The sequence below is a fragment of the Pristiophorus japonicus genome, chromosome 11 (assembly GCF_044704955.1).
Source record: "Pristiophorus japonicus isolate sPriJap1 chromosome 11, sPriJap1.hap1, whole genome shotgun sequence".
Classification (NCBI taxonomy): Eukaryota; Metazoa; Chordata; class Chondrichthyes; family Pristiophoridae; genus Pristiophorus; species Pristiophorus japonicus.
Genome location: NC_091987.1, coordinates 20,607,132 through 20,631,170, shown reverse-complemented (window position 1 = coordinate 20,631,170; position 24,039 = coordinate 20,607,132).

Sequence of the window (24,039 nt, the reverse complement as noted above, 5' to 3'; positions counted from 1 at the left end):
GTGTTTTTTTAGTGATGTTGGGTGAGGGTTAAATATTGGCCAGGATGCCGGGGATAACCCCCTGGAGTGGGATTCAAACCCACAACCTTCTGTACTGTCTCGTGGTACCAGGTCCATTTAGGCAATGTCAAATTACACCCCACCAAATTGGAATGTGCCCGAACTGAAGACAAGCTTAAATCAGAGCAGACAATTGGGCTCTGGGGAAACTTGGAATCCACACCATGATATTTCTGCTTTAAGGATGCAAACTCATTTCACCATCATTCATGGCCATCAACCCGCAATTGGGATAGCTTTTCAATTTTTAATGTGACAGAAAGCACAGAACAGGTCTCAGTGAGGATAAATTTTTAAAACACGCTCAAAATAATTGCAATTAAAAGGTGAGAAGAATGATTTTGTTTTGTGCTGTGCCTGGAAGACTGCTCACAATCACAAGAGACCTGCGAACAAGTGCGATTGGAGGAGACTTGTGTCCGACACTCTGGGCGTGGTCAGTGTTGTGGGCGTGGCTTGTGCTGTGGGTGTGTCCCGTATTGAGGGCGTGGTCAGTGTTGTGAGCGTGACCAGTAACGTGGGCGTGGCTAGTGTTGGCGTGGCTTGTGCTGTGGGTGTGGCTAGAGTTGTGGGCACGGCCAGTAATGTGGGCGTGGCTTGTGCTGTGGGTGTGGCTAGAGTTGTGGGCACGGCCAGTAATGTGGGCGTGGCTTGTGCTGTGGGTGTGGCTAGTGTTGTGGGCACGGCCAGTAATGTGGGCGTGGCTTGTGCTGTGGGTGTGGCTAGAGTTGTGGGCACGGCCAGTAATGTGGGCGTGGCTTGTGCTGTGGGTGTGGCTAGAGTTGTGGGCACGGCCAGTAATGTGGGCGTGGCCTGTGCTGTGGGCGCGGCCAGTGTTGTGGGCGTGGCTTGTGATGTGGGTGTGGTCAGCATTGTGGGCGTGCCTTGAGTAGCAGGTGCAGTGGGCGGAGACTTGTTTGGACGGAAGATTGGATGGACGGGCGTTGGGATGGAGGAGACTGGGGCGTAATGTAGCTTTAGAGCGCAGAGAGGCTGCGGTAAGGACTGGTCTAAATGTGGCAGTGCTCCGGGGAAATGAATAATTACATTACTCATGTCCTGGCTCCCGAGAGAACATTGAATAAAAACTCCATCAGAACATCTGAGAAGGATCTGATGGAGAGTTGTGTGTGTGAGAAAACAGATCCCTCTCTGATTGGGAAGACCCGATGTTACCTTGAATTCAAGGGCTCAGTGATAGAGGAACTCGGGCTCAGCCTCCCAAAAACATTTATATCGGATCGATTTGTCTTCAGAAATCGGGGCTGAGATCACAACAGTCAGTGTTCCAGGACCCGCAGAGGAATACAATCTCCTTCAAATCACCCAGAGCCTCATTTTACCGACAGTCCGAGCGACAGTGACTGCTCACTGCATCTTCTGGAGAACTATTTCACTTTTCCTTCAACTTCTCATCTTTAAATGAATTCATCGTTGATCTATAATTATTTCACAATCTGTCAATCTTGTTTCAATGTACTTCATTGGCTGTAAAAAGCTTTGAGATATCCGGTGGCCACGAAAGGCGTTATATCCTGATTCTCAGTTTGACAGCTGGAAAAATTGGGACTTTGCGATTTATCACCGAGTGGTTCCTGAGAGATCCATCCACAGGTACCAGAGACCGACTTATCTCGACGTGCAAAAATTGGGCTCTAAATGGTTTTAATATTGCCACAGGAAGCATTGAAATCACTGGAAATTCACACCTTGATGCTCTGCCTGTCTAATATCCCCTGGTCTCACTCATCACTTGGACAGCAATTCGTCTCTGATTCACCCAACCATTAACTTTATCAAAACTCTGACTTTACGTCTAGTCTTTCTAACGTGTTGTCTCCTCTCTACTCCCTGTGCTCTCGAATTGGCATATAACTTTCCCAGTGTCCATTCACATGCGAGTTTTGGCTGCTGCTCCGGACCAAGTCTATCATTTCTATTTCCTCTTTTCTCTCCATTTTCCCTTTCTCTTTGCCCTTCCCGACATCATGCCTCCTTTCTTTTCTCCACGCTTGGGCACCCTACCCTCACCAACCCCAATTCGTCTGTGCTCATCGTCTTTCCTGTTCTCCCGGTGAAACGCGACATCACCACTGACACCTGGGAGACCCTGGCCGAAGACCGCCCTATGTGGAGAAAGTGCATCCGGGAGGTCATTGAGCTCTTCGAATCTCAACGCTGCGAGCGTGAAGAGGTCAGGCGCAGGCAGCGGAAGGAGCGCGCGGCAAATCAGTCCCACCCCTCCCTTCTCCCGACGCATGTCTGTCCCACCTGTGACAGGATCTGTGGCTCTCGTGTTGGACTGTTCAGCCACCAAAGAACTCACTTTAGTAGTGGAAGCAAGTCTCCCTCGATTCTGAGGGACTGCCTATGATGATGATGATGGTGACATCTCAGACTCGGTTCCCTCTTAAATAACCCGACAGCTTCTCTCTGTGCCTCCCTTGGCATCCTCCGAAAGGCCTACCAAGGCACTTGCCACTGCCTCCTAACGAGTTGCAACCCCAATTGCCCCATCCAATTCTCTCCCCGCCCTTCCTGCTCTGCACGGCGGCTGGGAGATAATCTTACCATCTTCCTTCTGGTCCCTCCTGACCATTTGGCCTCTGCCATTAAATTGGTTTTCATCACCCCTCTCTGAAATTTCATTCACTTGTAAATAAGGGCCTTGCCATCCATGAGATGATTGCGGATGATCATATTGACATCATGGCCTTGATGGAGACATGGTTGAGGGGTGATGACACCTTTTCCCCTTAATGAAGCTTCTCTGCCTGGCTATACTTTCCATAATTTGCCCCGCGCCCTTACCTCTAAATCTGAATCGCCCACCCAAGTATCACACCAGATTTCTCAATGACATGCCTTCTCTACTTTCCTCCCTCAGCCTCTGCACCAAACTAATTCTTATCCTTTATGATTTCAACCTCCACCTCAATTCTCCTCATTCTCTCTCCTCTGAGTTCACTGCCTTCCTTTTCCCCCCTTAATCTCTCCCTCCATATAAACTCTCCCATCCACATACACGGCCACCTCCTTGACCTTGTGACCTCACACGACCTCACCGTAACTATCACTGATAAGGCAATCCCTGATCATTTTGTTGTGTCGCTCTCTACCGATATTCCCCTTCCCCCTCCAAACCCCACTTCTTTCTGTGACCGGCCCAGCAAAAACTCTCCTCCAGCTCCCTTACCACTGCACTTCCAAATTCCCAACTATCTAGCATTGGTCTACAATTCTTCATGACATTTCTGAACTACTGATTTGCTAAATCATAACCTCTCCACCACCTTTGATGCCCTTGACCCCATTACCGGGTCCTGCTCTCCATCACCAAAACCACCCACTATTCTAAGATCATCCAGGAAGGCAAAGATAATACCTGGCTTCTCTTCTCCACCATAAACCATCTTCTCAAACGCTCTCTCCCCTGCCTCCTCCTCCCTCACCTCCAACAATAAGTATGAGGAGTGCAATATAGAGCTCCACCTAGTGGACTACTGCTCCACCTAGTGGACTTCTGTGGTAATGCAACTGCTGTTGTAAATACAACAAAAGTCACATGATGTGTTGGAGCCATCTTGTAGTGAGTGCGTTTGTGATGTTGTAAAGAATATATCATATTGGCGAACAAGGATAGGATAATCGGATTCCCTAGCTGATATTTTTGTTGGTGGATGATCCAGCCAAACAACAGAGAGACTTTGAAAGGTTCGTTGTTTTGCAGAACAACTAAAACTCCAAGGTAAATTACAAGCAACTTAGCTGAACAGTCAGAGTTTAGATCGCTGCGTCTATGGGAATAATAGAGCACTTGGGTGAATTCTATCGTGACCCAAAGACTTTCGGAGCATATGTGGAGCGGCTAGAAATGTTTATCACTGTGAATAGTATCGTCGAAGTCCCCAATAATGAAAACTGTAGCCGGGTAGTGTTAGAAAGAAAAAGGGATATTTTCCTGACTGAAGCAGGCCCTGAGGTGTATGAAACCCTGAAAAATGTACTTGTTCCTGCCAAGCCAAAGAACACATCACTGACAGAGATTCTAACCAACAGCACTGCAGTCCTGAGCCCCTGGAAATTGCTGCAAGTTAACATTTTGTTATACGAGATCAATCAATTGACGAGGGTATCAGTGAATACATTGTAGCTTTAAAAAAGCTATCCATTCACTGTAATTTTGGAACATTCAGGACCGAGCATTGCGTGACTGCTTCATTTTTAAGCAATGAGAAAATGTAGTTGACAACCCCTAACTTGATTTTAATTTAGCTTGTCAGACTGCTATGTCAATGGAGATGGCCAACCAATATTCCCGAGAATTTCACATCATTTCCAGTCGTCAGATAACCGAGGTGGATCGCCTGCAGGTTAAAAGTAAAATGCAGTTAGTTGGGCCCCAAGGACTCAGCAACTGGCCGCTGAAGACCAAACTTCATTGCCTGGCTCCCATGTTAGTTGACATTGTTAACGGTTCTCTCTCCTCGGGTCCCTCTCTCCTTCAAATCTATTGCCATCACCTCTCTCCTCAAAAAAACAATCCTTGTCCCCTCCGCCCTTGCAACTGCCACCCCACCTCCAACCTCCCTTTCCTCTCCAAAATCCTTGAACATGTTGTCGCCTCCCAAATCCGTGCCCAACTTTCCCAGAACTTCATGTTTCAATCCCTTCAATCAGGTTTCCACCCCTGCCACAATACCAAAAGTCACAAATGACATCCTTTGTGACTGTGACAAAAGTAAACTATCCCTCCTCGTCCTTCTTGACCTGTCTGCAGCCTTTGACACGGTTGACCACAAAATCCTCCTCCGATGCCTCTCCACCATCGCCCAGCTGGGTGGGACTGCACTCGCCTGGTTCCATTCTTATATACCGTATATACTCGCGTATCATGCGACTTTTGAAGACCTAAATTGTAACCTAAATTTGGGGGGGGTCGCATGATACGCGAGATACAAAATTTGCGGGTGTGAAGTGCTGGCCAAGATTAGGCTGTTAGGCTGTTAAGCAGACCGTGTCCACGCTGAATCTCGGCAGGTATCTCCTGGGCTGGATTGCAGCCTCTATTGTCGCTTGTACTGTATCGGGGGGGATGAGAGAGAGTCGCGGAGGTCGGGGGGGGGAGAGAGTCGCGGAGGTCGGGGGGGGCGGGAGGAAAGAGACCGGACCGGATCCGACCTGACCCCCGCTCTCCCTACCCCGTCGACCCGACCTCCGCTCCCCCAACTCCCCCCCCCACCCGGCAACCCGACCTCCGCTTCCCCCCGGTGACCCAACCCGACCTCCTCTTCACCCCCCCTCACCCCCCCGGCGACCCGACCTCCGCTCCCCCAACTCCCCCCCCCACCCGGCAACCCGACCTCCGCTTCCCCCCGGTGACCCAACCCGACCTCCTCTTCACCCCCCCCCTCACCCCCCCGGCGACCCGACCTCCGCCACCCACAACTCCCTCTGAAGTTTGCTGCATTATTAGAGGCTCCATCTCTCTCAGCCCATGCTTCTTTTACCCGCAAACACAGTAGAGGCTGTGGCTGAACGATGCTAGTCAAGCCAGCTGGAACGATTGCTGTATCGGTGTTCGATTCGCGAACAGCTTTCACAGCAGAATCCACTCGATGTTTCATGTTAAGGTCTGTATTCGATCTCAAAAAAGTGACTCGCATGATACATGAGATATATGGTAAAATCATGTTTTGGGGACGAAAATTTAGGGGTCGCATGATACGCGAGATCGCAGGATACGCGAGTATATACGGTATTTAATCGTAGCCAGAGAATCACCTGCAACGGCTTCTCTTCCCACTCCCACATCGTCACCTCTGGTGTTCCCCAAGGATCTATCCTTGGTCCCCTCCTATTTCTCATCTACATGTGACCCTTGGTGATATCATCCAAAATCACAGCGTCAGTTTCCACATGTACGCTGACGACACCCAGCTCTACCTCACCACCATTTCTCTCGACCCCTCCATGGTCTCTAAATTGTCAGACTGCTTGTCCGACATCCAGTACTGGATGTGTAGAAATTTCCTCCAATTAAGAACATAAGAAATAGGAACAAGAGTAGGCCATACGGCCCCTCAAGCCTGCTCCGCCATTCAATAAGATCATGGCTGATCTGATCATGGACTCAGGTCCACTTCCCCGCCCACTCCCCATAACCCCTTAACCCCTTATCGTTTAAGAAACTGTCTATTTCTGTCTTAAATTTATTCAATGTCCCAGCTTCCCACAGCTCTCTGAGGCAGCGAATTCCACAGATTTCCAACCCTCTGAAAGAAGAAAATTCTCCTCATCTCAGTTTTAAATGGGCGGCCCCTTATTCTAAGATCATGCCCTCTAGTTCTAGTCTCTCCCATCAGTGGAAACATCCTCTCTGCATCCACCTTGTCAAGCACCCTCATAATCTTATACGTTTTGATAAGATCACCTCTCAATCTTCTGAATTCTAATGAGTAGAGGCCCAACCTACTCAACCTTTCCTCATAAGTCAACCCCCTCATCCCCAGAATCAATCTAGTGAACCTTCTCTGAACGGCTTCCAAAACAAGTATATCCTTTCGTAAATATGGAAACCAAAACTGCACGCAGTATTCCAGGTGTGGCCTCACCAATACCCTGTATAACTGTAGCAAGACTTCCCTGCTTTTATACTCCATCCCCTTTGCAAAGACCAAGATTCCATTGCTGATCACTTGCTGTACCTGCATACTAACCTTTTGTGTTTCATGCACAAGTACCCCCAGGTCCCGCTGTACTGCAGCACTTTGCAATCTTTCTCCATTTAAATAATAACTTGCTCTTTGATTTTTTTCTGCCAAAGTGCATGACCTCACACTTTCCAACATTATACTCCAAATTTTTGCCCACTCACTTAGCCTGTCTATGTCCTTTTGCTGCTTTTTTATGTCCTCCTCACACATTGCTTTTCCTCCCATCTTTGTATCGTCGCAAACTTGGCTACGTTATACTCAGTCCCTTCATCCAAGTCGTTATAGATTGTAAATAGATGGGGTCCCAGCACTGATCCCTGCGGCATCCCACTAGTTACTGGTTGCCAACCGGAGAATGAACCATTTATCCCGACTCTCTGTTTTCTGTTAGTTAGCCAATCTTCTATCCATGCTAATATATTACCCCCAACCCTGTGAACTTTTATCTTGTGCAGTAACCTTTTATGTGTCACCTTGTCAAATGCCTTCTGGACGTCCAAATACACCACATCCACTGGTTCCCCTTTATCCACCCTGTGCGTTACATCCTCAAAGAACTCCAGCAAATTTGTCAAACATGACTTCCCCATCATAAATCCATGCTGACTCTGCCTGACCGAATTTTGCTTTTTCAAATGTCTGTGCTACTGCTTCTTTAATAATGGACTCCAACATTTTCCCAACCACAGATATTAGACTAACTAGTCTCGTTTCCTGCTTTTTGTCTGCCTCCTTTTTTAAATAGGGGCGTTACATTTGCAGTTTTCCAATCTGCTGGGACCTCCCCAGAATCCAGGGAATTTTGGTAAATTACAACCAATGTATCCACAATCCCTGCCGCTACTTCTCTTAAGACCCTAGGATGCAAGCCATCAGGTCCAGGGGATTTATCTGCCTTTAGTCCCATTATCTTACTGAGTACCACCTCCTTAGTGATTGTGATTGTGTTAAATTCCTCCCCCCCTATAGCCTCTTGGCCATCCACTGTTGGAATATTGTTAGTGTCCTCTACCGTAAAAACTGATACAAAATATTTGTTCAGAGTTTCTGCCATCTCCATATTGGGAAGACCGAAGTCATTGTATTTGGTCCCCGCCACAAACTCCGTTCCCTAGCCATCAATTCCATCCCTCTCCCTAGCCTCTGTCTGAGGCTGAATCAGACTGTTCGCAACCTTAGTGTTATCTTCAACGACAAGGTGAGTTGGCTACTTCATTTCCCTGCCATAACTAAGACCGCATATTTCCACTTCCGTAACATCGCCTGTCTCCGCCCTTGCCTCAGCTCATCTGCTGCTGAAACTCTCTTTCATGGCTTTATTCCTTCTCGACTTGATTGTTCCAACTCACTCCTGGCTGGCCTTTCACATTCTTCCCTCCATAAACGAGAGGTGATCCAAAACTCTGTAGCCCGTGTCCTAACTCGCACCAAGTTCCGCTCACACATCACGCCTGTGCTCGCTGACCTACATTGACTCCCGGTTAACACCTTGACTTTAAAATTCTCATCTTTGTTTTCAAATTTCTCCATGGCCTCACCCCTCCCTATCTCTGTAATCTCCTCCAGCCCCACAACCCCTGAGATGTCTGCGCGCCTCAAATTCTGCCCTCTTGAGCATCCCTGATCATTATCGCTCCACCATTGGTGGCCGTGCCTTCAGCTGCCTTGGCCCTAATCTCTGGAGCTCCCTCCCTAAACCTCTCCACCTCTCTAGCTCGCTTTCCTCCTTAAAAATGCTTGTTAAAACCTACCTCTTTGAGCAAGCTTTTGGTCACCTGCCCTAATATCTCCTTCTGTGGCTCGGAGGGCGCTGTATAAATGAATTTTGTTGTTGTTGTACTTCACGTGTAAAATCCCGCCATCCTTTAAACCACATAACTTGTTTGTGCTCAGAGTGCACGTCTCTCTGAGCATGAATGCGGAGGAAATCTCTGCCTCGCTGTTTGAGAAAATCTCTGAGAAGTCGCCAGTTTATCCACAAAATATAACCTTTTCTGCTCGCTCTCCTAACAGTAGAAAAAGAAAGAAAGAAGGACTTGGATTTATATAGCACCTTTCACGACCACCGGACATCTCAAAGCGCTTTACCGCCAATGATGTACTTTTGAAGTGCAGTCACTGTTGTAATGTAGGGAATGCAGCAGCCAATTTGCGCACAGCAAGCTCCCACAAACAGCAATGTGATAATGACCAGATAATCTATCTTTTTGTTATGTTGGATGAGGAATAAATATTGGCCAGGACACCGGGGATAACTCCCCTGCTCTCCTGCCATGGTTTCTTTTATGTCCACTTGAAAGAGCAGACGGGGCCTTGGTTTAACGCCTCATCGAAAGACGGCATCTCCGACAGTGCAGCACTCACTCAGCACTGCACTGGGAGAGTCTGCCTAGATTTTTTATACTTAAGTGCCTGGAGTGGGTCTTGAGCCCACAACCATCTGACTCAGAGGTGACAGTGCTACCCATCGAGCCACAGCTGACACTGCCCTCAGTAATTGCCCTCAGCGTTCCACATTTAGAGAAGATTCCAGCTCCTGATCCAGTGATGTGTGCCAGAACACGTGTGGATGTCAGGAGAAGAACATAAGAACATAAGAAATAGGAGCAGGAGTAGCCATACGGCCCCTCGAGCCTGCTCCGCCATTTAATACGAATCATGGCTGATCCGATCATGGACTCAGGTCCACTTCCCTGCCCACTCCCTATAACCCCTTAATCCCTTATTGGTTAAGAAACTGTCTATCTCTGTCTTAAATTGATTCAATGTCCCAGCTTCTACAGCTCTCTGAGGCAGCGAATTCCACAGATTTACAACCCTCTGAGAGAAATTCTTCCTCATCTCAGTATTAAATGGGCGGCCCCTTATTCTAAGATTATGCCCCCGAGTTCTAGTCTTCCCCCATCAGTGGAAACATTCTCTCTGCATCCAACTTGTCAAGCCCCCTCATATGTTTCGACAAGATCACCTCTCAAACTTCTGAATTCCAATGAGTAGAGGCCCAACCTACTCAACCTTTCCTCATAAGTCAACCCCGTCATCTCCGGAATCAACCGAGTGAACCTTCTCTGAACTGCCTCCAAAGCAAGTATATCCTTTCATAAATATGGAAACCAAAACTGCACGCAGTATTCCAGGTGTGGCCTCACCAATACCCTGTGTAACTGTAACAAGACTTCCCTGCTTTTATACTCCATCCCCTTTGCAATAAAGGCCAAGATTCCATTGGCCTTCCTGATCACTTGCTGTACCTGCATACTATCCTTTTGTGTTTCATGCACAAGTCCCGCTGTACTGCAGCATTTTGCAATCTTTCTCCATTTAAATAACAACTTGCTCTTTGATTTTTTTTCTGCCAAAGTGCATGACCTCACACTTTCCAACATTATACTCCATCTGCCAAATTTTTGCCCACTCACTTAGCCTGTCTATGTCCTTTTGCAGATTATTTGTGTCCTCCTGATGCATTGCTTTTCCTCCCATCTTTGTATCGTCAGCAAACTTGGCTACATTACACTCGGTCCCTTCTTCTAAGTCGTTAATATAGATTGTAAATAGTTGGGATCCCAGCACTGATCCCTGTGGCACATCACTAGTTACTGGTTGCCAACCCGAGAATGAACCATTTATTTTCTGTTCATTAGCCAATCCTCTATCCATGCTAATGTATTACCCCCAACCCCGTGAACTTTTATCTTGTGCAGTAACTTTTTATGTGGCTCCTTGTCAAATGCCTTCTGGAAATCCAAATACACCACATCCACTGGTTCCCAGGATCTCAACCTGTGAAGATCCCCATGGTAAAATATTCCATTGCCATTTAGTATCTAGGCACATGTATGAAGGAAGGCACTTGGGTGAGGTATTGGAGAGCAGCTGACACTGGTGGCTACAGCAAGAGAGACTGCTTCTAGGTAAAAATAAGATCACTGGGATTGCTGGTGGCAGGGCCAGTTTTGTGGGTGAAGCCTCAATCTACCATGGATTCTACTTGAGGCATTTAATCTCCTCAGGGTAAGTTCTGTAAAATACTCCTTCATTCCAAAAGGTAATCAAACATAACTCTAGAATATTTATCCTTCCTCCCATTTCCAGTTAGTTGCCTGTCCTTCTAGTGCCCTAACTCCCCAATAGAAACCCATCCTTCTAGAACTCTAACTCTCCAAAAGAAACCCATCCTTCTAGAACTCTAACCCTCCAATGGAAACCCGCCCTTCTAGAACTCTAACTCTCCAATGGAAACCCGCCCTTCTAGAATTCTAACTCTCCAATAGAAACCCATCCTTCTAGAACTCTTAACTCTCCAATACAGGCTCACTCTTCTAGAACTCTAACTCTCCAATGGAAACCCACCCTTCTAGAACTCTTACTCTCCAATACAACCCCACCCTTCTAGAACAATAGAAACCCATTCTTCTAGAGCTCCAAATCTCCAATAGAAACCCGCCCTTCGAGAATAACTCTCCAGTGGAAATCTGCCCTTCTAGAACAATGGAAACCCGCCTTTATAGAACTATTACTCTCCAATACAAACCCACCATTCTAGAACAATAGAAACCCATTCTTCTAAATCTCTAACTCTCCAATGGAAACCCGCCCTTCTAGAATAACTCTCCAATGGAAATCTGCCCTTCTAGTACAATAGAAATCCACCCTTCTAGAACTCTAACTCTACAATGGAAACCGAACCTTCCAGAACTCTAACTCTCTAATACAAACCCACTCTTCTAGACCAATAGAAACCCACCCTTCTAGAACTCTAACTCTCCAATGGAAACCCACCCTTCTAGAACTCTAACATCCAGCCATGTTTTGAAGATCCAAAGTTTTTTTCTATTTATGACCAGATCTTATAAAGTTAAATAAATGTTTAGCAATCTTTGTGTCATGATGTTCTTTCCGAACATTTCTGTTTTAAATTGACTATTCAGTTATTTAAATTTGAGTCGTCTGGTCCTACTGGTCAGGCTTGCTTTGAAGTAATATTATGGGTTCACCTTGTCCATGCAATTTTACATATGTTGATGTCCTTTGAAATTCAGGTGCCAAGAATTGTGCAGATAAAAGCAAGTTTTCCAAGTTTGTGTTGGTGTCGACCTAAATATTCCAAATGTGGCCTCACCGATCATGAACACAAGGTTAAAGTGACTTTCAAAACATTAATTCTTGGGATGTGGGTGTTACTGACAAGGCCGGCATTTATTGCCCATCCCTAATTGCTCCTGAGAAGATGGTGGTGAGCCGTTTTCTTGAACCGCTGCAGTCCGTGTGGTGAAGGTAGTCCCACAGTGCTGTTTGGGAGGGAGTTCCAGGATTTTGACCCAGTGACGATGTCGGAATGGCAATATACCTCTAAATCAGGATGGTGCGTAACTTGGAGGGGAACTTGCAGGTGATGGCGTTCCCATGAGCCTGCTACCCTTGACCTTAGGATGGACGAAAGGTCATTGATGAAGCAGCTGAAAAGGGTTGGTCCTAGGACCAATGTCCTGGGGCTGTGATGATTGACCTCCAACAACCACAATTATCTTCCTTTGTGCTAGGTATGACCTCAGCCAGTGGAGAGTTTTCCCTCTGGTTCCCATTGACTTCAGTTTTACTCGGGCTCCTTGATGCTGCACTCGATTAAATGTTGCCTTGATGTCAGGGGTAGTCACTCTCACCTCACCTCTGGAATTCAGGTCTTTCGTTCATGTTTGATCCAAGACTGATATGAGATCTGGAGCCGAGTGGTCTTGGCGGAACTCAAACTGAGCATCGGTGAGCAGGTTATTGGTGAGTAAGTGTCGCTTGATAGCACTGTCGACAACACCTTCCATCATTTTGCTGATGATTGATAATCGATTGATGGGGCGGTAATTGGTCGGATTGGATTTTTCCTACATTTTGTGGACAGGACATACCTCGGCAATTTTCCACATTGTCAGATAGATGCCAGTGTTGTAGCTGTACTGGAACAGCTTGGCTAGAGGTGTGGCTAGTTCTGTAGCACAAGTCTTTAGCACGACAGCTGGAATGTTGTCGGGGCCCATAGCCCTTTGCTGTATCCAGTATGCTCAGCCCTTTCTTGATATCACAAATTGGCTGAAGACTGGCTTCTGTGATGGTGGGGACCTCAGGAAGAGGCCGATATGGATCATCCACTCGACACTTCTGGCTCAAGGTGGTTGCAAACGCTTCAGGCTTTGTCTTTTGCACTCACGAGCTGGGTTCCGCCATCATTGAGGATGGGGATATTCATGGAGCCTCCTCCTCCTGTTAGTTGTTTAATTGTCCTCCACCATTCATGACTGGATGTGGCAGGACTGCAGAGCTTTGATCTGATCCATTGCTCGCTTAGCCCTGTCTATAGCATGCTGCTTCCGCTGTTTAGCATGCATGTCCTGTGTTGCACCTTCCCCAGGTTGGCACCTCATTTTTAGATACGCCTGGTGCTGCTCCTGGCATGCTCTTCTACACTCCTCATTGAACCAGAGTTGGTCCCCTGGCTGGATGGTAATGGTAGAGTGAGGGATATGCTGGGCCTCTGGGACAGGGAATACTCAGAGCCAGGGTCGAAGCCATGGTCCATCCGGTTTTATTCTTCTTATTGTTTCTCATAGCAGTTTGTTACAACTGAGTGGCTTGCTAGGTCGTTTCAGAGGGCAGTGATGAGTCAACCTCATTCAAAGTTATAAATATGTTCATGGTCTGCTGTAGTACTTGATTAACTTTTTCTGTAATCATTTCATTCTGATTGAAGACTTTCAGTAAAGGATCAATAATCCCATACTAATCCTTTTCTTAATTTAACTTTGCCAAAGGTCCCTAATCATGGAATATATTTTTGTTTCCTGTTCCAATATAGTTTAGTTTACATTTATCTACATTATAAACCATCTGCCATCCCTGAGTTTATCTACTTAATTAGATCAGTTAATTTTGAACATTTTATGTCCCTTATTCTTGCCACTTGGCTTATTATCATCAGCAACAGTAGAAGTTCACTTCTACTAGTATTTTATGAATGATGTAAAGAGCCGGAGACCCATGCGAGCTGTGATAGAATAATTCGACACATCCGACACCCTCGATAATGCTGTTCAGTTGCCACCTTGTTTCCTATTTTCAATCCAACAGGCTAGTTTCCCAATAATTCCATGAGCCCTAAATTTCCCACTCCAGAGACTTGAGCACAAAAATCTAGGCTGACTCTCCCAGTGCAGTGCTGAGGGAGTGCTGCACTGTTGGAGGTACTGTCTTTCGGATGAGACATTAACCCAAGATCCCGTCTGCCCCCTCAGGTCCCATGGCTCTATTTTGAAGAACAGGGGTGATCCCTGATGTCCAGGCCAATATTTATCCCTCAATCAGATTATCTGGTCATTATCATATTGCTGTTTGTGGGAGCTTGCTGTGCGCAAATTTGCTGCCGCGTTTCCTACATCACAACAGTGACTACACTCGAGAAGTACTTCATTGGCTCGAAAGCGTTCTGGGACATCCAGAGATCGTGAAAGACGCTATATAAATGCAAGTCTTTGGGGTCGAAATTTGGTTAAATCCCGTTTGGGGGCAGCGACCGAGGCGAGGCGGGATTTCCTGCGCCCGGCGCGGAAGTTCTGCCGCGGCCGCGAAATTGGGGGTAGCGCCCCCGAGAGTAGGTGGAGTGCAATGTCGGGCGCATCACTTCCTCTCCGGGACGGGACCGGCGGCCTACGCATGGGGGCTTTGCAGCGGTACGGGGGCCCGGCTGGCAACCTGCGATGCTGGCACTGACATCGCTCGCGGTGTCCTCACGGGGCGCTGTCCAATTTCTGCAGCGGGGCAAAAATGGGTCGTTCCGCATGGCTATCTTGTCATCGTCGGCGCAGTGGCACGAGGTGCTGCCGGTTTTGTGCCTCCACTAAATGCTGTGCAATTTCACGGGAGCCGGTAGCGCCCTGCCCTGGGCGAAAGCGACCCCCATAATGAGAGTCACAAACGACGCGAATTTCTCCCCCTTTCTTTCTAAAAGTCGCGGATGTGGAACTTTATCAAATGCCTTCTTAAAAAAGTCCAATTAAATTATCGGGTAAATTCACCAATCCCTCTCTCCCATGCGGAGCCGGACTTGCAGAGAGCTTGGATTGGAGATAGGGCGTAATACGATAGTTTTGATTCTCCGACTTTTGCTATCTTCAGTTGCTCCTTCCTTTGCGAGCTTACATTGGTGAATTTACCCTGCCATCCATATCTCTCATTCATTAGTTTAGTTACTGCCTGAAAGAATTCTAACAGTTTAGTGAACTGTGACCTATTGTTTCCAAATCTATTTGAATAATCCTTAAGGGATTTGTACTCTTTAGAATTGCATCCAGTATAATGGTTTCAAATATTTTCCTCACTACAGACATAGGGTAACTGGTCTGTAATCCTCACTTTAATATATCGCTCCTCTGCAACAACTTTGGCTCAGTGGTAGAACTCTCGTTGAGTCAGTCAGTTTTGGGTTCAAGACCCACATAATCTAGGATAACGCTCCAGTGCAGAACTGAGGGAGAGCTGCACTGTCGGAGGGGCAGTACTGAGGGAGTGCTGCACTGTCAGAGGGGCAGTGCTGAGGGAGCGCTGCACTGTTGGAGGGGCAGTACTGAGGGAGCGCCGCACTGTCGGAGGGGCAGTACTGAGGGAGCGCTGCACTGTTGGAGGGGCAGTACTAAGGGAGTGCTGCACTGTCAGAGGGGCAGTGCTGAGGGAGCGCTGCACTGTTGGAGGGGCAGTACTGAGGGAGCGCCGCACTGTCAGAGGGGCAGTACTGAGGGAGCGCTGCACTGTTGGAGGGGCAGTACTGAGGGAATGCTGCACTGTCGGAGGGGCAGTACTGAGGGAGTGCCACACTGTCGGAAGGGCAGTACTACACATCCGTAAGACAAAGGTCCTCCACCAGCCTATCCTCACTGCATAGCACTGCCCCCCAATCATCAAGATCCACAGCACAGCCCTGGACAACGTGGACCATTTCCCATACCTCAGCAAGAGCAAACATTGATGCGGAGATTTCACGTCGCCTCTAGTGCACCAGCTCAGCCTTCGGCCACCTGAGGAAAAGAGTGTTTAAAGACCTGGCCCTCAAATCTACCACCAAGCTCATGGTCTACAGGGCTGTAGTAATACCCACCCTCTTGTATGGCTCAGAGGCATGGACATGTACAGTAGACACCTCAAGTCGCTGGAGAAATACCACCAACGATGTCTCCGCAAGATCCTACAAATCCCCTGGGAGGACAGACGCACCAACATTAGCGTCTTCGACCAGGCCAATATCCCCAACATTGAAGCACTGACCACACTCGATCAGCTCCGCTGGGCAGGCCACATTGTCCGCATGCCAGACATGAGATTCCAAAAGCAAGCGCTCTACTCGGAACTCCTTCACAGCAAACAAGCCAAAGGTGGATAGAGGAAACGTTACAAGGACACCCGCAAAGCCTCCCTGATAAAGTGTAACATCCACTCCGACACCTGGGAGTCCCTGGCCAAAGACCACCCTATGTGGAGGAAGTGCAAGCGGGAGGGCGCTGATTGCCTCGAGTCTCATCGCCGAGAGCATGCAGAAAACAAGCGCAGGCAGTGGAAAGAACGTGCGGCAAACCAGTCCCACCCTTTCTTACCCTCAATGACTGTCTGTCCCACCTGTGACAGGGACTGTGGCTCTCGTATTGGACTGATCAGCCACCTCAGGACTCATTCTAAGAGTGGAAGCAAGTCTTCCTCGATTCTGAGGGACTGCCTATGATGATGACTGAAGGAGAGCTGCACTGTCGGAGGGGCAGTACTGAGGGAGTGCCGCGCTGTCGGAAGGACAGTACTGAGGGAGCGCTGCACTGTCGGAGGGACAGTACTGAGGGAGAGCTGCACTGTCGGAGGGGCAGTACTGAGGGAGCGCTGCAGTGTCGGAGGAGCAGTACTGAGGGAGCGCTGCACTGTCGGAGGGACAGTACTGAGGGAGAGCTGCACTGTCGGAGGGGCAGTACTGAGGGAGCGCTGCAGTGTCGGAGGAGCAGTACTGAGGGAGTGCTGCACTGTCGGAGGGGCAGTACTGAGGGAGCATTGCATTGTCGGAGGGGCAGTACTGAGGGAGTGCTGCACTGTCAGAGGGGCAGTACTGAGGGAGTGCTGCACTGTCGGAAGGGCAGTGCTGAGGGAGTGCTGCACTGTCGGAGGGGCAGTATTGAGGGAGAGCTGCACTGTCGGAGGGGCAGTACTGAGGGAGCGCTGCACTGTCGGAGGGGCAGTACTGAGGGAGCGCTGCACTGTCGGAGAGGCAGTACTGAGGGAGAGCTGCACTGTCGGAGGGGCAGTACTGAGGGAATGCTGCACTGTCGGAGGGGCAGTACTGAGGGAGAGCTGCACTGCCGGAGGGGCAGTACTGAGGGAATGCTGCACTGTCGGAGGGGCAGTACTGAGGGAATGCTGCACTGTCGGAGGGGCAGTACTGAGGGAATGCTGCACTGTCGGAGGGGCAGTACTGAGGGAATGCTGCACTGTCGGAGGTGCCACCTTACAGTTGAGACATGAAACCAAATCTGCTCTCTCAGGTAGACATGGCACTATTTGAAGAAAAGCCGGGGAGTTTGCCCCATTGTCCAGGCCATATTTATCACTCAATCAACATCACTGAAAAAAAATAGATTATCTTGTCATTAACTCTTTGCTGTCTTTGAGATCTTACTGTGTGCAAATTGTTTGCTGTTTTTCCCTATATTACAACAGTGACTACATTTCAAAAGTACTTTATTGGCTATAAAGTGCTTCGGGATATCCGGAGGTTGTGAATGGTGCTATATAATTGTAAGTTCTTTCTACCCTATTCTGAATATCGGGATAATGTTGGTATCACCTAGTTCTCATGTACATTTTTGCCGTTTATGGAGCTCTTAAAATATTAAGCAATTAGGAATAGGAGGAGGCCATTCAGCCCCTCGTACCCGTTCCACCATTCAATTAGATCATGGCTGATCTGTACCTCAACTCCATTTACCCGCCTTAGCTCGATGTCCCTTGATACCCTTACACAACATAAGTCTATCCAATTGACCCTCAGCACCCACAGCCTTTGGGAGAGAGGGTGCCAGATTTCTGGGAATAGTTGCATTCATATTCTCATTTCACCATTGCCGGATATTGCCAAGGTCCAAGATATGAAGACACATCAAAGGATAGACTGTGCAACACGGCACTCTGATGCCAAGCCCCAGTTGATGGCCATGTAAATCAGACCATTGGGTGCCAAGATCAGTGCACCTGAGTCCCAGTATGCTACCCTCCACATCCGAATCTCTGATCTGTGGCCCTGTTGTGTGAGGCTTTCTGCTGGGAACGCTGTCTCAGAACATTTACCCTCAATTCTTGGACTTTCTTTATAACATGTGGATTCCTGATGGCAACGTGTGTTACAGATTCCTGAGTCGGGCTGACTTGATCGGCAATTCAGCAACATAGGAACAGGAGGAGGCCGTTCAGCCCCTCGAGCCTGTTACACAGGAACAGGAGGAGGCCGTTCAGCCCCTCGAGCCTGTTACACAGTAACAGGAGGAGGCCATTCAGCCCCTCGAGCCTGTTACACAGGAACAGGAGGAGGCCATTCAGCCCCTTGAGCCTGTTACACAGGAACAGTAGGAGGTCCATTCAGCTCCTCGAGCCTGTTACACAGGAACAGGAGGGGTCCATTCAGCCCCTCGAGCCTGTTACACAGAAACAGGAGGAGGCCATTCAGCCCCTCGAGCCTGTTACACAGAAACAGGAGGAGGCCCATTCAGCCCCTCGAGCCTGTTACACAGGAACAGGAGGAGGCCGTTCAGCTCCTCGAGCCTGTTACACAGAAACAGGAGGAGGCCCATTCAGCCCCTCGAGCCTGTTACACAGGAACAGGAGGAGGCCGTTCAGCTCCTCGAGCCTGTTACACAGGAACAGGAGGAGGCCCATTCAGCCCCTCGAGCCTGTTACACAGGAACAGGAGGAGGCCATTCAGCCCCTCGAGCCTGTTACACAGGAACAGGAGGAGGCCATTCAGCCCCTCGAGCCTGTTACACAGGAACAGGAGGAGGCCGTTCAGCCCCTCGAGCCTGTTACACAGTAACAGGAGGAGGCCGTTCAGCCCCTTGAGCCTGTTACACAGGAACAGGAGGAGGCCATTCAGCCCCTCGAGCCTGTTACACAGGAACAGGAGGAGGCCATTCAGCCCCTTGAGCCTGTTACACAGGAACAGTAGGAGGTCCATTCAGCTCCTCGAGCCTGTTACACAGGAACAGGAGGAGGCCATTCAGCCCCTCGAGCCTGTTACACAGAAACAGGAGGAGGCCATTCAGCCCCTCGAGCCTGTTACACAGAAACAGGAGGAGGCCCATTCAGCCCCTCGAGCCTGTTACACAGAAACAGGAGGAGGCCGTTCAGTTCCTCGAGCCTGTTACACAGAAAAAGGAGGAGGCCCATTCAGCCCCTCGAGCCTGTTACACAGGAACAGGAGGAGGCCGTTCAGCTCCTCGAGCCTGTTACACAGGAACAGGAGGAGGCCCATTCAGCCCCTCGAGCCTGTTACACAGGAACAGGAGGAGGCCCATTCAGCCCCTCGAGCCTGTTACACAGGAACAGGAAGAAGCCCATTCAGCCCCTCGAGCCTGTTACACAGGAACAGGAGGAGGCCATTCAGCCCCTCGAGCCTGTTCTGCCATTCAATTAGCGCAGCTCTCTCTTTCCTTTCCATTCTGTGTTTCTCTTTATTCTGTTTCTCTCTTTCTTTTACTTCTCTTCTTCCAGGTGGGTGGAGGCCATGATGGAGGAGGGCGCTGCCATGGGCTGCAGATCGCATTATCCACCAAATGTTAGCTGCCGCTTGTCAGCTGAAAGCTGGACTCTGCCCAGGTCCCGCGGCAGGCAGGGATTGGCTGCTTCATTATCGAATGGGTTGTGACTATCGCTGAACACTGTGGGATTTGAAGTGAAAAAACACATGCCTGACCTTATGATGGAGGGGAGCTCATTAATGAAACAGCTGAAGATATTCTCCCTGCCTTACATTCTCAATCTAGATGCATTTAGGGGAGCTAGATAAACACATGAGGGAGAAAGGACTAGACGGATGTATTGATAGGACTGGATGAAGAGGGGTGGGAGGAGGCTCGTGTGGAGCATAAACACCAGTACAGACCTGTTAGGCCGAATGGCCTGTTTCTGTGCTGCAAATTCTGTGCTATTAGATGTAATAATTGCTGCCTTTCTTTCCCAGAATAAACCCAGGTTCTTCCTTGGTGGACTAATTGCAGAACGCACTCCTTTTCTTTGCTCCTTTCATTATTCAAACTCTAATCTATCATCAGCCGTGGCTCAGTGAGCAGCACACTCGCCTCCGAGTCAGAAGGTTGTGGGTCAAAGTCCCACTCCAGGAACTTGAGCACATAAATCCAGGCTGACTCTCCCAGTGCTGTGCTTGAACCCACAACCTTCTGACTCAAAGGCAAGAGAGTGCTACCCACTGAGCCACAGCTGACACAGCCACAGCCGACCAACCAATGGACCAATTCATTTAACATTAAACAGGTAAACGAACAGTATTCAGTATAATCAGTAAATACAACCACAGAGTCACTGATATAGCTCAGTGGGCCCAAAGATATGTCTTTCAAAATCCAATGAAGATGTGCTGAAACAAAAGATACCCGGACAATTGTTTCTCTCACAGTTACATGAGGCGGAGAGCCTTTCACAAGTTATCAATACAAAAGACGCTTGTCCATGTCACTATCCAATCCACTTGCAGTAAAGTTCAAAGACATCTCTCAGCCTGCCTGTACCCGATGAAAAGCTGAACCAAATTGTGTAAAACAACATGTAAGCAGGGTTTGAGGAAATACTTCCAAGGAAGAGTGCATTTGAAGTAACCCTTTGCATTGCAGACTGTTCTTGTAAATATTCTCGTAACTTGCAGGAAAAGATAGCATTAACTCTCTTCCCTTCCCTTCCCGCCCCCCCCCCCCCAAAGGCTGCAGATTCTGTGGGACAATTGCAGCTTCCAAGACTGAGAACAGTAGATGTTTTTGTTGGGTATAGGTGTCAAGGGATACAGAGCAAAGGTGTGTAAATGGAGTTGAGATACAGATCAGCCACAATCTCATTGAATGGCAGAATAGACTCGAGGGGCCGAATGGCCTCCTCCTGTTCCGATGTTTCTCATAACCAATATTAACCCCACGTGTGCTGTGACCAACAAGAACGACGTTGCTAATTAGTCCAACATAAAAGAGAAATGCTTCGTTTTTGTCGCAGTTTTTAAGAGATTTCCCTGATTGATTGTTGGAAAATAAATAAATGGGAGCTGAAATTCTGCAGGTGGTTCTCACTTGGGAAACTCCCGGGAAATATTTGTACTGTTTCCCTGTGGCCTCCACCAGTCCCCAGAAAGCAAGAAGACTTGCATTTCTACTGCCGCTTTCACAACCTCAGGACGCCGCAAAGTGCTTTAGACCCAGTACTTTAGAAAACGTGGTCACTGTTGTAATGTAGCAAACGCGGCAACAAAATGAGCACAGCAAGCTCCCACAAACGATAATGACCAGATAATTTATTTTAGTGATGTTGGTTGAAGGATAAATATTGGCCCCAGGACACTGGGGAGAACCCCACTGCTCTTCTTCGAATAGTGCCATGGGTTGTAGTAAGTCCACCAGAGTCCCTCGGTTTAACGTCTCATCCAAAAGACGGCACCTCTGACAGTGTAGCACTCGCGAAGTACTGCACTGGGAGAGGCAGTACAGATTTTATGCTCAAGACTCTAGAGTGGGACATGAACCCACGACCTTCTTACAGAGTTGAGAGTGCTAGCCACTGAGATATGGGCAACAGTCATTGCTGATGTGATGTAGCTCTATGTCGTTTTGAAATTCAGGCAAAGAATTCTTGGTATGCTGATATTCTCAAACGATGTTATTACCTGCCTCGAGCTTTTGTTTTTTGAATGTAGATCACACACGTGATTTTTTTAATGCAGTGAAAGGGTTTCATTTTATGTTTGGTTGTTATTTGTTTTCTCGTTTACTTCTTTGGACTACAAAAGAAAGTGTTTAATGTAATATCGAGTCGTAATGCATTCCCATTAACTGCTGAAACACAGGAATAAGTAGATCAATAGGTACGGACATTTATTCAGCTTCTAATGCTATTGTGACGTTGTTCCCATGTACTTCCCTGCAAATCTCTTATTTTTTTCTGATTAAGGAAAAATCAATTATCAGTTTATTACATTTCTCAACAGACAAGGTTAGGTGCTGGCATTAAATTCTAAATTTACCTTTTTATATCCTTGGTGAATCAGGACTTGATCTAAAGCCTCATAAATATTCAATAAAGGTTTTGATACAATTTCATTTCCACTCTCATTTTTCCTTTTTGTTCGATTGCGACTCATGATGAAGCAGCTCTGTCTGTCAGGCTAAAGGAGGCGGGGGAAGGAAGGGAGAAATGGAGGCAGGAATTTGGGAGCTGAAATCCTTCAGCTTTTCTCGCTAACACAGCAACCTCGGGTGCGAGAGGTGAACATTACGATGGGACACTCCATCTGCTTCCCTCTTTTTGAGCTGCAACCCAGGAATTTCTGGGACACCCAAAGGCCAGTTTTAGGAAGGTGCGCTGCCAATTGGCAAATGTAAAACCAATCCAACTTCTCATAACTGTTTTCCCCCATTTAAGTGTGTGTCTGACGATGTGGAGGTGTAGTTATTAAGGGTGACACTGCAATTCTTTTGCCCATCCCTGATTGCCCTTCAGGACATTGAGTCAAGCACCTGGTGTAGAGGCCAGACTGGGGAGGGGCTGACAGATCTCACGCTGAAGGACATGAGTGTGCCATTTGGGGTTTTATGTCACTTTCCAGATGCTTGGCGCCAATCATCAGATTGTTTGAATTCAACTTCACAACTTTCCCTGGTAGGATTTTAATTCACGACTTGTGTGCTTCAGCCCAGTACCCAAAATCACTGGGCTACAATATCCTAGTCATTAATTTAGAGCTGTTAGTTATTAAAGCTAGTTATTCATTAGGCAAGGTTACTTATTACAACAACAACCTGTTCTTATATAGCACCTTTAGAATCATAGAATGGTTACAGCACAGAAGGAGGCCATTCGGCCCGTCGAGCCTGCACTGACTCTCTGCAAGAGCACTTCAGCCAATCCCACTCCCCTGCCCTTTCCCCGTAGCCCTGACTTTTTTTCCCTTCAGGTACTTACCCAATTCTCTTTTGAAAACCATGAATGAATCAACCTCCACCACCCTTAATATAGTTCCAAAGGCACTTCATAGGAGCAATTATCAAATAAACAGTTATGTATGTAAACCTGTAAATACCACATCTAACCACCAGAGGGATCCCACAATCCCTTGGGAGCACCTGTATATAAGGAGGCCTCACAGGCTGGAGAGGCACTCTGAGATCTGTAATAAAGGACTATGGTCACACTTACTTTGAGCTTGCAGTATCTAGTCTGATTCTTTATTCAAGACATAACAACTGGCGACAAGATACAAATGACGAACCCCACCACAACAATGCAGAGAACCGTGGGCATCCTGGAGACATTTTCGGAGGGTGATGATTGGGAGACCTTCATGGAGCGACTCGACCAATACTTTGTGGCCAACGAGCTGGAAGGAGAAGCGAACGCTGCCAAACGAAGGGCGATTCTCCTCACCATTTGCGGGGCACCAACATATGGCCTCATGAAAAATCTGCTTGCTCCAGCGAAACCCACAGACAAGTCGTACGATGAGTTGTGCACACTTATCCGGGAGCATTTAAACCCGAAGGAAAGCGTTCTGATGGCGAGGTATCGGTTCTACGCCGACAAAAGGTCTGAAGGCCAGGAAGTGGCGAGTTATGTCGCCGAGCTAAGACGCCTTGCAGGACTTTGCGAATTTGAAGGACATTTTGTAATATCTCCAAGTTTGCAGATGACACTTAGCTGGGTGGTGGTGTGAGCTGTGAGGAGGATGCTAAGAGGCTGCAGGGTGACTTGGACAGGTTAGGTGAGTGGGCAAACGCGTGGCAGATGCAGTATAATGTGGATAAATGTGAGGTTATCCACTTTGGTGGCAAAAACACGAAGGCAGAATATTATCTGAATGGTGGCAGATTAGAAAAAGGGAAGGTGCAATGAGACCTGGGTGTCATGGTACATCAGTCATTGAAAGTTGGCATGCAGGTACAGCAGGTGGTGAAGAAGGCAAATGTTGGCCTTCATAGCTAGGGGG